The sequence below is a fragment of the Chanos chanos genome, chromosome 6, assembly GCF_902362185.1.
Source record: "Chanos chanos chromosome 6, fChaCha1.1, whole genome shotgun sequence".
NCBI lineage: Eukaryota > Metazoa > Chordata > Actinopteri > Gonorynchiformes > Chanidae > Chanos > Chanos chanos.
The window spans coordinates 9650541-9660542 of record NC_044500.1 but is presented as its reverse complement, the minus strand read 5'-3'; positions in this window follow the sequence as shown (position 1 = coordinate 9660542).

Genomic DNA, 10002 nt, shown 5'->3' with positions numbered 1-10002 from the left:
TACCCCCTGTCAATTGACTCCTGGTCACATGCACACACACACACGCACACACAGACACACACATACAGACAAATGCACGCAAGCGTGCGCACACACACACACACACACACACACACACATCCATACACGCGCTCACACTTACACACACACAGACACACACACACCCTGGGCATCTGGTTTAGATTGTCACAGGAAAAGCAAGACAGCAGGAGAGAGACAGAGTGTGTGTGTGCGTGTGTGTGTGTGTGTGTGTGTGTAAGGGCGTCTGTGTGCAAACCTCATTATCATGTGCTAATATTAACATAATTTTAAAAAGAAATATACAGCTAGAATTTTTTTCGCTGACATAGACGCACAGACACACACACACACACACACACACACACACACACACACATCCCCTATTCAGAAGTTAAATGGCGATCAGCCTGATCCAAACCCACAATCCCACTGTGGTTTCACAGAGACTCTAAACCAACCTCACCCCCAGATACAGAGAGAAAGACCCCGAATCAGACCCCGAAGGACCATCCTCGTTCACACACACTCATACACACACACGCACACGCACACGCACACGCACACACATACGCGCGCTAGCGCGCACCTACGCACAAAGTAACAACACACCCAGCACACGCAGTCACAATAAAGTTTTTCAAAAACAAAAGCTATTTCACAGGACCACACAGGACAGCCCGTATTCTGTCCCGGTCCAGCACGAGCACGGCCAGCGGAGGTTCCCCTTTCTCATAAAATCCAATTATTTCAGCTCAAAAAATGTATGTCAGCAAACCAACGCACGGCAAACATTTCAGAAAGATAAAAAAAAAAAAAAAGTTTGTTGTTAACTGGAATGGGAGTGAAGATAGTCCAAACAGAGGGAAAGGGACTAAACTGTTTTCCAATTGCACTGTTTTGACGTTTGATGTGAGATAATCAGTCACTGGTAAATGATACTTTGTTAAATCTCCTCCAGGCTTTTGAGGAAAATGTTTCATCATATGACATTACAAAGCAAAGAGAACAAACAGAGAGAGAATGTTGACCAAAGCCTTCGAGACCCACAGCATCACAGAACTCAGTTCGCGTTCGGATTCATAACCGAGAGGAAAACAAAACCGGGTCAAAACCAGCATAGCCAGACCACATTGGCTAGCTTACATACTGGACTACACCCACTGAAAACAGAACAGTAACACCAAGACGAGTTTCCCAGCAATGTGTGTGTGTGTGAGCGTGTGCGCGCGCTTGACTATGTGAGTGTGTGCATGTATGCGCGCCTGACTGTGTGTGTGTGTGTGTGTGGGCGCAATACAAAGGGGCAAATTGACGCTCAGTCTTATTGTGATCTCTGCTCATGAGGTATTAGAAATCCGACTGATGCACTGATTGTAAGTCGCTTTGGCTAAAAGCGTCTGCCAAATAACAAAATTGTAAATTGTAAATTGTGTGTGTGCGCGCACACGCGCTTGTGTGTGTGTGTGTGTGTGTGTGTGTGTGTGTAAAAGAACATGGTGACCCAAGCTTGTGCCAGCATTCTTAGTTGCTTTGTTGGTCTTGGTGTCTCTGGGCATACACTGACACAGGCTGGCACTGTGGAATATATTCTCCCTGGCCCTTTGCCATTAATACAGACTGTCTCATTGTTCTTGCTTAGTGAGGAAACTTCAACCTGAACACGGATATCGATATGCACGCAAGAACACACACACACACACGGTCGCGCGCTCAGAAACAAATATGCGCATACACACACGGACACACACACACACACACACACACACACACACACAGACACGCACACACACACACACACACACACACACACACAGACACGCACACACACACACACACACTGCATGCACGCATGCATACACGCACGCACATATAAATTTACAGGAGTAACTCTGAACCCACAAATTATATATCATATTAATGCTTCTCACAAAAATTCATACCCTGTCCCTGAACCTTAAAAGAACCCCACGAATGTACAAATACATATGTAGGATAATTTCACTTAAAAAAAAAAACAAAAAAAAAACTAAAATTGATGCATAAGGGGTATTTGGCTTTATGTGTGTTCTATGTATATTATGTATGCGTCTGTGTGTGTGTGTGGGTTATGTGTGTGTGTGTGTGTGTGTGTGTGTGTGTGTATGCGAGTGCCTTCAGGCTATTCTCTCTGCTCTGGAGAACACATGTGGCACAGCGGAAATATGAAACGTATTGCTACATAAACTGATATCATGTAATGTGCGTATTATTAGTCCAAACAAAGCTGGGAATGATAAAACACAATACGGTCTGGTATTGTAACGTAACATCAACAATAACAAAGCATTTCGAGTAAATACACCATCTAACGTATCATATTAACCCCATAACATGTTCACTTCATCACAAAACATCATCACACAGCATAAACACTTTCAGTCTTTATCCTCACCAAACCGCGCAAAATACCACAGAGAAATGACTACGTAGAAAACAAAGTTAATCCTAAAATATCTCTGCCCATCACAGCGTGTGTTGTATTAAAAAGGTTCAGGTCTCCATTCTTCCATAATGAATAAATAACCGAATGAGTATGGATTCAACTCAATAAAACAGCGAAATAAAGTGAAAAATGTATCGGGTAACGCTGTCCAGTGGTATTGTACATTGTATTTTTTTAAAAAACTGCGATAGGGAAAAACACACACACATACACACACGCCCACGCATGCACGCGCGTGCACACACACACACACACACACACACACAGATCCTGCCAGGAACACAGAAAAAAACCTCACAGCTGCTCTTTATGGGCCGATGGCGATGTGAATTTTGGATGTAAAATAAATGTTCTGTGTAAATTTTTATGCTTGCAGTTTGTCCCTGGGTCACATCCTGTATTTTAACAATTCGGGGAGAAGAAGTTTGACATAGTTTAAAGTCCAAGAGTTGGAAATTCATAAAAGCCCCCCCTTCCCCCCCTCCCCCCACCATCGTTCTCTGTCTGTGATCTAGCTTAACTCTCCTCGCTATTTTGTCAGCATTCTCAGTGAAAATAAAGCTCTACATACTGAAAAAAAAAAAATCAATAGGTAACATTTTCAGTTTTTAATAACACATTATGGCTCTTCATTTTTTTTCAGCGATCGGTTTGAAACATCGAGCTAAACCCCCCCCCCCCCCCCCCCAAAAAACAGACAAGTGAATGGTGTCCTGTTTTTCTATGCTCTTAATAAATGTTACAGGTCATGTTTCTCCTTCCAAAGGTCAAAGAGGACAAACAGAGAGGAACAAAAGGCAGAACAGGTCAACATGACTGTGTTGACACAAAGTCTCTGAACATTAGAAAACAGGTGATTGAAAGCACAGATAGCCGTGTCACTCATTCCTCTGAGTGTTTCATCCAGAGAGAAAACGCTAGAGAGAGAGAGAGAGAGAGAGAGAGAGAGAGAGAGAGAGAGAGAGAACGCCTCAAGCTCTCTAAAAGGTAAATACTGGCTCTAAAGTAAGTGTGTGTGTGTGTGTTTGTGTGTGTGTGTGTGTGTGTGTGTGTGAAAAAGGTCAATGATTTACCAGTTAAAAACACACATTGCATGTTATCTCTTTCTTTCTTTCTTTCTTCCTTTCTTTCTTTCTTTCTTTCTTGCCATGCCCTTAACTTGTCTGTTTTCTGTTAATATTTATACTTACTTCATACATTTATCTTTATTTCACAGATTCCAAACATAGTTTTGATTTGTGTGTGTGTGTGTCTGTGTGTGTAGTTGAATGTGTTATCTCAGTATATGCCACAGTGAACATGCCCAGTGCTGCACACTCTCCCAGTTAATCTCTCTGCTTTTACACTAAATTTAACACAAGACAGTGCCCTCTTTAGTAGGCCCCTCCTTTAAGAGACAGACAGCCAGCCAATCAGCTTCTCCTTTAACAAACACATTAGTACATTCACAGTGATCTAACCCATCTGCCTCTCCAATCCAGATTTATGGTGAGTCAACATCGATTGAATGAAGTCTGAGCCGTTTTTAGAACATTACCTACACAGCCATCAACAGAGTGGAGGCTTGATCAACAGATCTGCGACAAAGCGTACTCCAACTCGCACCCAAACACACAGTCGTTAGTCAAGCGCTCATCGTAAACACACTGACGTTTCAAATCCAGACAAGACAAATGGAGCAGGTAATTCTTCAAGTAATTAGCGACATCGATTGATTCACAAATCCATTAAGGCAAAGGAAGCACAATGTGGTTGGGTGGTTTATTCAGTTCAATCAATTCAATTCAATTCATTTCATTTCATTTCATTTCATTTCAGTTCAGTTCAGTTCAGTTCAGTTCAGTTCAGTTCAGTTCAATTCAATTCAATTCAATTCAATTCAATTCAGTACAATTCCACGTAAAGCAGTTTATTATTTTATTGCTGCAATGCAGTTTTACAGGATACCACCAGAACTGAGTAAACCTAAAGCAATAGTGGCATAAGCCTCCTTCAGCTGAGAAAGGAAGAAACCTTGGTAGCAACCAGGACTCATAAGGGGGAGCCCTGCCTCCTCTACTGTGCAGCAGGTTAGTTATGGCACAGGTTACAATGTTACAATAATGCAGTAGCTTTGTCCCACGGGGATGTCAGTTTTTTAAAACAGACAATGCCAGTAACCTTAAAAAGTGCCTCTTTTAACCTCTCTCCTCTTCAGACGTGAAAAGAACCTCCGAAAAGCGAGTGGGGAGCAGGTTTAGCCATGAAACGGCTGCAGTATCCATAAGTTTTTATTACTAACCAGCCGTAACCTTTATTGGATCGCCACATCACAATCATTCACCGCGGTAATACCGCGGCTGGAGTCACGGGTCAGTTAGCGTAAGGCCCTTTACAGACCAGACCAGATTAAAGTCGTTCACAGTTCTGACAGAACTAATGGACGAAACACACATGTTCAGGCTTGCGACGCTCCAGTTTCCGTTTGGCATTCAAACGCATTAAATCTTCTCCAAATCGTAAAAAAAAAACAAACCATCGCAACACACGCACACGTGCAAAAATAATAATAATAATAATAATAAAAAAAAAAATACATACAATTTGTTTTAAACAACTGACAAAAAGATTAATAGATAGGAGCTTTGCTGGTGTTAAATAACCAGTCTTTATATTCGCCCATGTGTGACAACGTAAACATTCTCAGAGTTAATTTTACACTGATGAATTTGCTGTGTACTTTCAATAAAATTAATGCATTTTTAATACGCGTGTATTTATGTGAGGTATTAACAAAATTCTCAATTTCATTTGCAAAAATATACAGTCTGGGATAATTTAAATATACAGTGAAGACCTTGCGTAGACTACTGACCATAAAGACTGCGTTAGGTTATAGAAGTGTAACTTTCATTAGACCTATTCAACAAATCTGAAAGCCCCTATTCTCCACCACTCATGCTGAAGAAATACTTTCCTAGACCAGACACAGATCAACTTCGACCATTTACCATCTCCATAACCGCAGCACGCCAAAAACCGGGACCTTTATATCTGACTGTGCGTTCACCAAACCGGTCGCACACAGACAAAATAAACTGATTATACTGTAATTGGACCCATGCTGTGTGTTTCCTAAATGAGAAAAGACACCAGTTTTCAAATCTCACCCTCTCTCCAAACCAAAACCAATGACCACACGTAACCACATTATCCGGGCCTTACAGCAAAAGCCTATCAAGCTAGATCTAGAATTCAGTATCGCTGCAGTGTCCAAGACAAGCCAAATCAGCGAGGATATGCACCAGGCCAAACTACTGACACCGAACATAAAAGTTCTGGAGGACCACAGCATGTCTCGATCATGATCAATAAGTGGTTTATTCCGAGCAGCCGTCTGGCCGTCGCTCACCAAGATAAAGTGTGACAGAAGATAGACAAACACCCAGTGAGAAACGACGGATTGTTCTAACAGCCTAATGGTCGCGTTAAGCTCCTTGGACGAGCGAATCGCGTTGTTTGTGTTTTATTGGGTAGTTTTCAGTAACCCTGCGGTGCTTGGGGTTGTCAGCTCAGATGAGAGAGAGAGAGAGAGAGAGAGTGAGAGAGTGAGAGAGAGAGAGAGAGAGAGAGAGAGAGAGAGTGAGTGAGAGAGAGAGAGAGAGAGAGAGAGAGAGAGAGAAACATGACGTTATCTATGGAGAAGTCTGAAACTGAACAGCAGAGTGTCAGTGTTTCCTTCACACGCTTGACGCCAATTATCCTATTTCGCTCCACGTCATTATCTAAACAGTGCACTGCACTCTGGGATTGATAGAATGATAATATAATGATAGTTCAACAACACTTTCACGAGCAACAGTTTATGTTCCTGATTAGTCCGCTTACCTCCCGGCTCTGAGGTAGCGGCAACAGCGCGAAGAAAGTTTCTACTGGAACAAAACTGTTTGGGCTAGTGAAACGACCTAAATTGGGCTGTTTTAAAATCAACATTTTTTAAGTGTGCAAAGCTGATGTAAGTCTGTTTGAGATCTTCACTCTCTCCCATCAGTTCTCTCATTTATTTGTACTATGTATGTACATACACATGTATGTATATACATATGTGTATATGTATGTATGTATGTATTTGTGTATTTATCTATCTTTCTTTCTTTCTTTCTTTCTTTTTTCATTAACATTAAGAGAAGCACAGTGAGCAGGAAAGCTAGTGAGAGTAGAGACAGAGAGAGAAAGAGAGAGAGAGAGAGAGAGAGAGAGAAAGAATGAGTGGACCCAGGAGACCAGCTCAATCTAAGCAGGCCATTCATGTAAATGAGATTGTTAATGACCACCGCCACTTCTGTCCTTAATTAAAACACATCCTAATGGAGAACGCCCTGTCTAAGCATGAGCACAAAACTTTACCCCACCGACCAGAGTTATGGCCAGGCTGCCGTTTGACATGTTCCCTTCCCTGTCCCTCTCTCCCTCCCTCCCTTCTTCCCTCCCTCCCTCCTTCCCTCCCTCCTTCATTCCATCCATCCGTTCTTCCATCCCTTGTTCCATCTCTCAGTGGTCTAATGGAGCAGCTTTATCTAAGCTGACCTGACCATTGTCAGCGGAGGGGAATTTGTGAGCTGTCTAAGAGTGCTCAGGGTGCTGTGGGGGTTGGGGGGGGGGGGTGATGTGGGGTGGGGTGGGGAGGTGGGGTGGTGTTGGCGGAGCTCCACATATTCAATCTGCAGGGCACTTTGTCAGACCTTCATCATTACAGTAACATCGATGCAAAACTGAGGACACTCTTTGTAGGGAAAGAAAGACAGTGAGAGAGAGAGAGAGAGAGAGAGAGAGAAAGAGAGATGAACCTTCTGTCCCTGTATTTGTAAATGAAAGAGGGAGAGAGACATCTATGATGGGAATACATTGAGTGTGTGTGTGTGTGTGTGTGTATGTGTGTGCGTGTGCGTGTGCGTGTGCGTGTGTGTGTGTGTGAGTGTTCTGAAGTCCATTGTTGCGTTTCAGTAAGTCAGGCAGAGTGCTGAAAGCGCACACTTGACCCCTCACCTTGTCTCTCTTTTCATCCTCTCTATTCACTCCTTTATTACCCTCCTCATTTTTTTCTCCTCATTCCTTCCCTCTCTCTCTCTCTCTCTCTCTCTCTTTATCTCCCTCTCCCCTCCTCTCACCTCCTCTGCCCTTCACTGCTCTTTGCTCCTCTCACCTCTTCACCTCCTCTTGTTCTTACATCTCACGTCAAGAGCAGAAACCACCAATAAGCATAGGATGGAGAGAGTATGGAAGAAGAAAAAGAAGAGGAAGAAAGAGAGGATGAGAGAGGGTCGAAACAAAAATAATAATAATAAGGAGATTGAGGTAGAGGAAGGACAGAGACTGAATGAGAGATGAGGGATAGTGTGTGTGTGTGAGAGAGAGAGAGAGAGTGAATTAACCCAAGCTTAGCGGAGGAGAAAGTGGATATATGCTATTTAAATACGGCTTAAGAGATCTGACACAAAACCAGCGGTGTAACCCGACTCTGGAGAGAGACAGAGAGAGAGAGAGAGAGAGAGAGAGAGAGAGAGAGAGACAGAGAGAGAGAGTGAGAGAGAGAGAGAGAGAGAGAGAGAGAGAGAGAGAGAGAGAGAAATTTGAGAACTGTTTGGTTTGAGTGTCAGATGAATGTCCTAATCTGTGGATAGTGCAGACACAGGTGCTAAAACAATCAAACACTCTCTCTCACTCACTCACTCACTCACACACACACACCCACACACACACACACACACACACAAACAAAGAAGCTTAAGGGGAGAGTCTAAGTTGTAGGCTAAGAAAGATGACAAGTCGTATCAGGTTTCCTTATCATTTTCCACTCTCTCTCTTTTCACGGACTTCTAAAATTCTTTCCTTTTCCTGTCCTCCGTGCAGCTACATCCATCCTTAAAGACGGATGTTCCACGCTTATTAGGAGGTTAGACAAGAGACACCACCAGGAAATAAGGCAGGTGTAGCGCTCCCCTCACACACACACACACACACGCACACACACACACACACACACACACACACACACAAACCGCTAAAGAAATCGGCGCATAAAATACATAAGCAGCTCCAAATGGACATCAAAGCAGGTCCACCGCCACTCTATCAAAAGACAAACGACATTAGCCGCGCGTGGGTAAAGCTTTAGCTCAACTCCAAACAAATACTAATTACACATTAATCGACTGTTTATTATACATTAATTACCTGCTAATTACGCACAATAATGACAAAAATCAGTGAGCTGAAGGACTGAAAGGTTGGAGGCCTGAGAGAGAGAGAGGGAGAGAGAGAGAGAGAGAGAGAGAGAGAGAGAGAGAGAGAGAGAGAGAGAGAGAGAGAGAGAGAACAAACCATCCGTGGTTCACCGTGAGTAATGGTAGACTCCCGTATCGACTAGCATTAAAAGCAACCTGAGAAAAGCTATTATTAACTAATCTTTATTCAAAAGCCCTCAGTGTGTACAGAGCTCCGAGTCTAGCAGAACTGCTTTAGCCGAGAGTGAAGGATAGAGGACTACAAATGGAGAGAGAGGGGCGGGGGTCCGAGGTCGGTGGTGGTGGCGGTGGGGTTCGGGGAGGGGGGGGGTGTCTACCCTTAGGACTTTGTAATACAAATACACATACATACATACACACACACACACACACACCTGCACGCATCCACTGACACCCATATTTATATTCACACTCACATATGCACTCATACACTAAACTCATTCACACAGGCACACGCACACACACACACACACACACACACACACACAGAGGGAAAGTTGCCCTGGGGGCAGCCAGAGTAATGGGATACTGACTGTTATTTCTGCTGAATAAAATAAATCCTGCTAATTAACATGTTAAAATGATTGATGGGAGAAGTCGGGACGTCTGTGTGCAAGCTGCATGGCTGGAATAAGGAAAAAAAAAAAAAAAAAAAAAAAAGAGCCATTCTCAGGAAAGTGGAAAAGGGGGGAAAGAAAGGAAGGGGAAAGGAAAAAAAGAAAAAAAAAGATTTTGGAATGAAAGGGGAAAAAACAGAGTGAATGACTGGTAATGGACGAATACAACACAGAAAGGAAATACAAAGAGGAAATATAATCACAGGCAAAATGTGCGTGTGTGTCTGTGTGAGCGTGTGTGCGTGCGCGTATGTGTGTGTGTGTGTTTGAGGAACCGCAAAATGACAGTAAACTCATTGCAATATACCTGATGAGTCTCTTTGAACAGCTAAAAGATCTCAAAAAGGTGTGTGTGTGCGTATGTGTCTGTGTGTGTGTGTGTGTGTGTGTGTGTGTGTAAGCGCACACATGTATGTTTAAGGCGACCGGCTCACTTTATGAATGAATTAATCAATAGTGACACAGCACTACATCCTTCTTCCCTTCTCGTTAGCTTAATTAGTCATTTATATGGATGTTCTTCGCTCTAGTCACCGCATTTCATTAACATATTAACACACTGCACAAGGACACACTGCTCAGACCCAATGCTCCACTG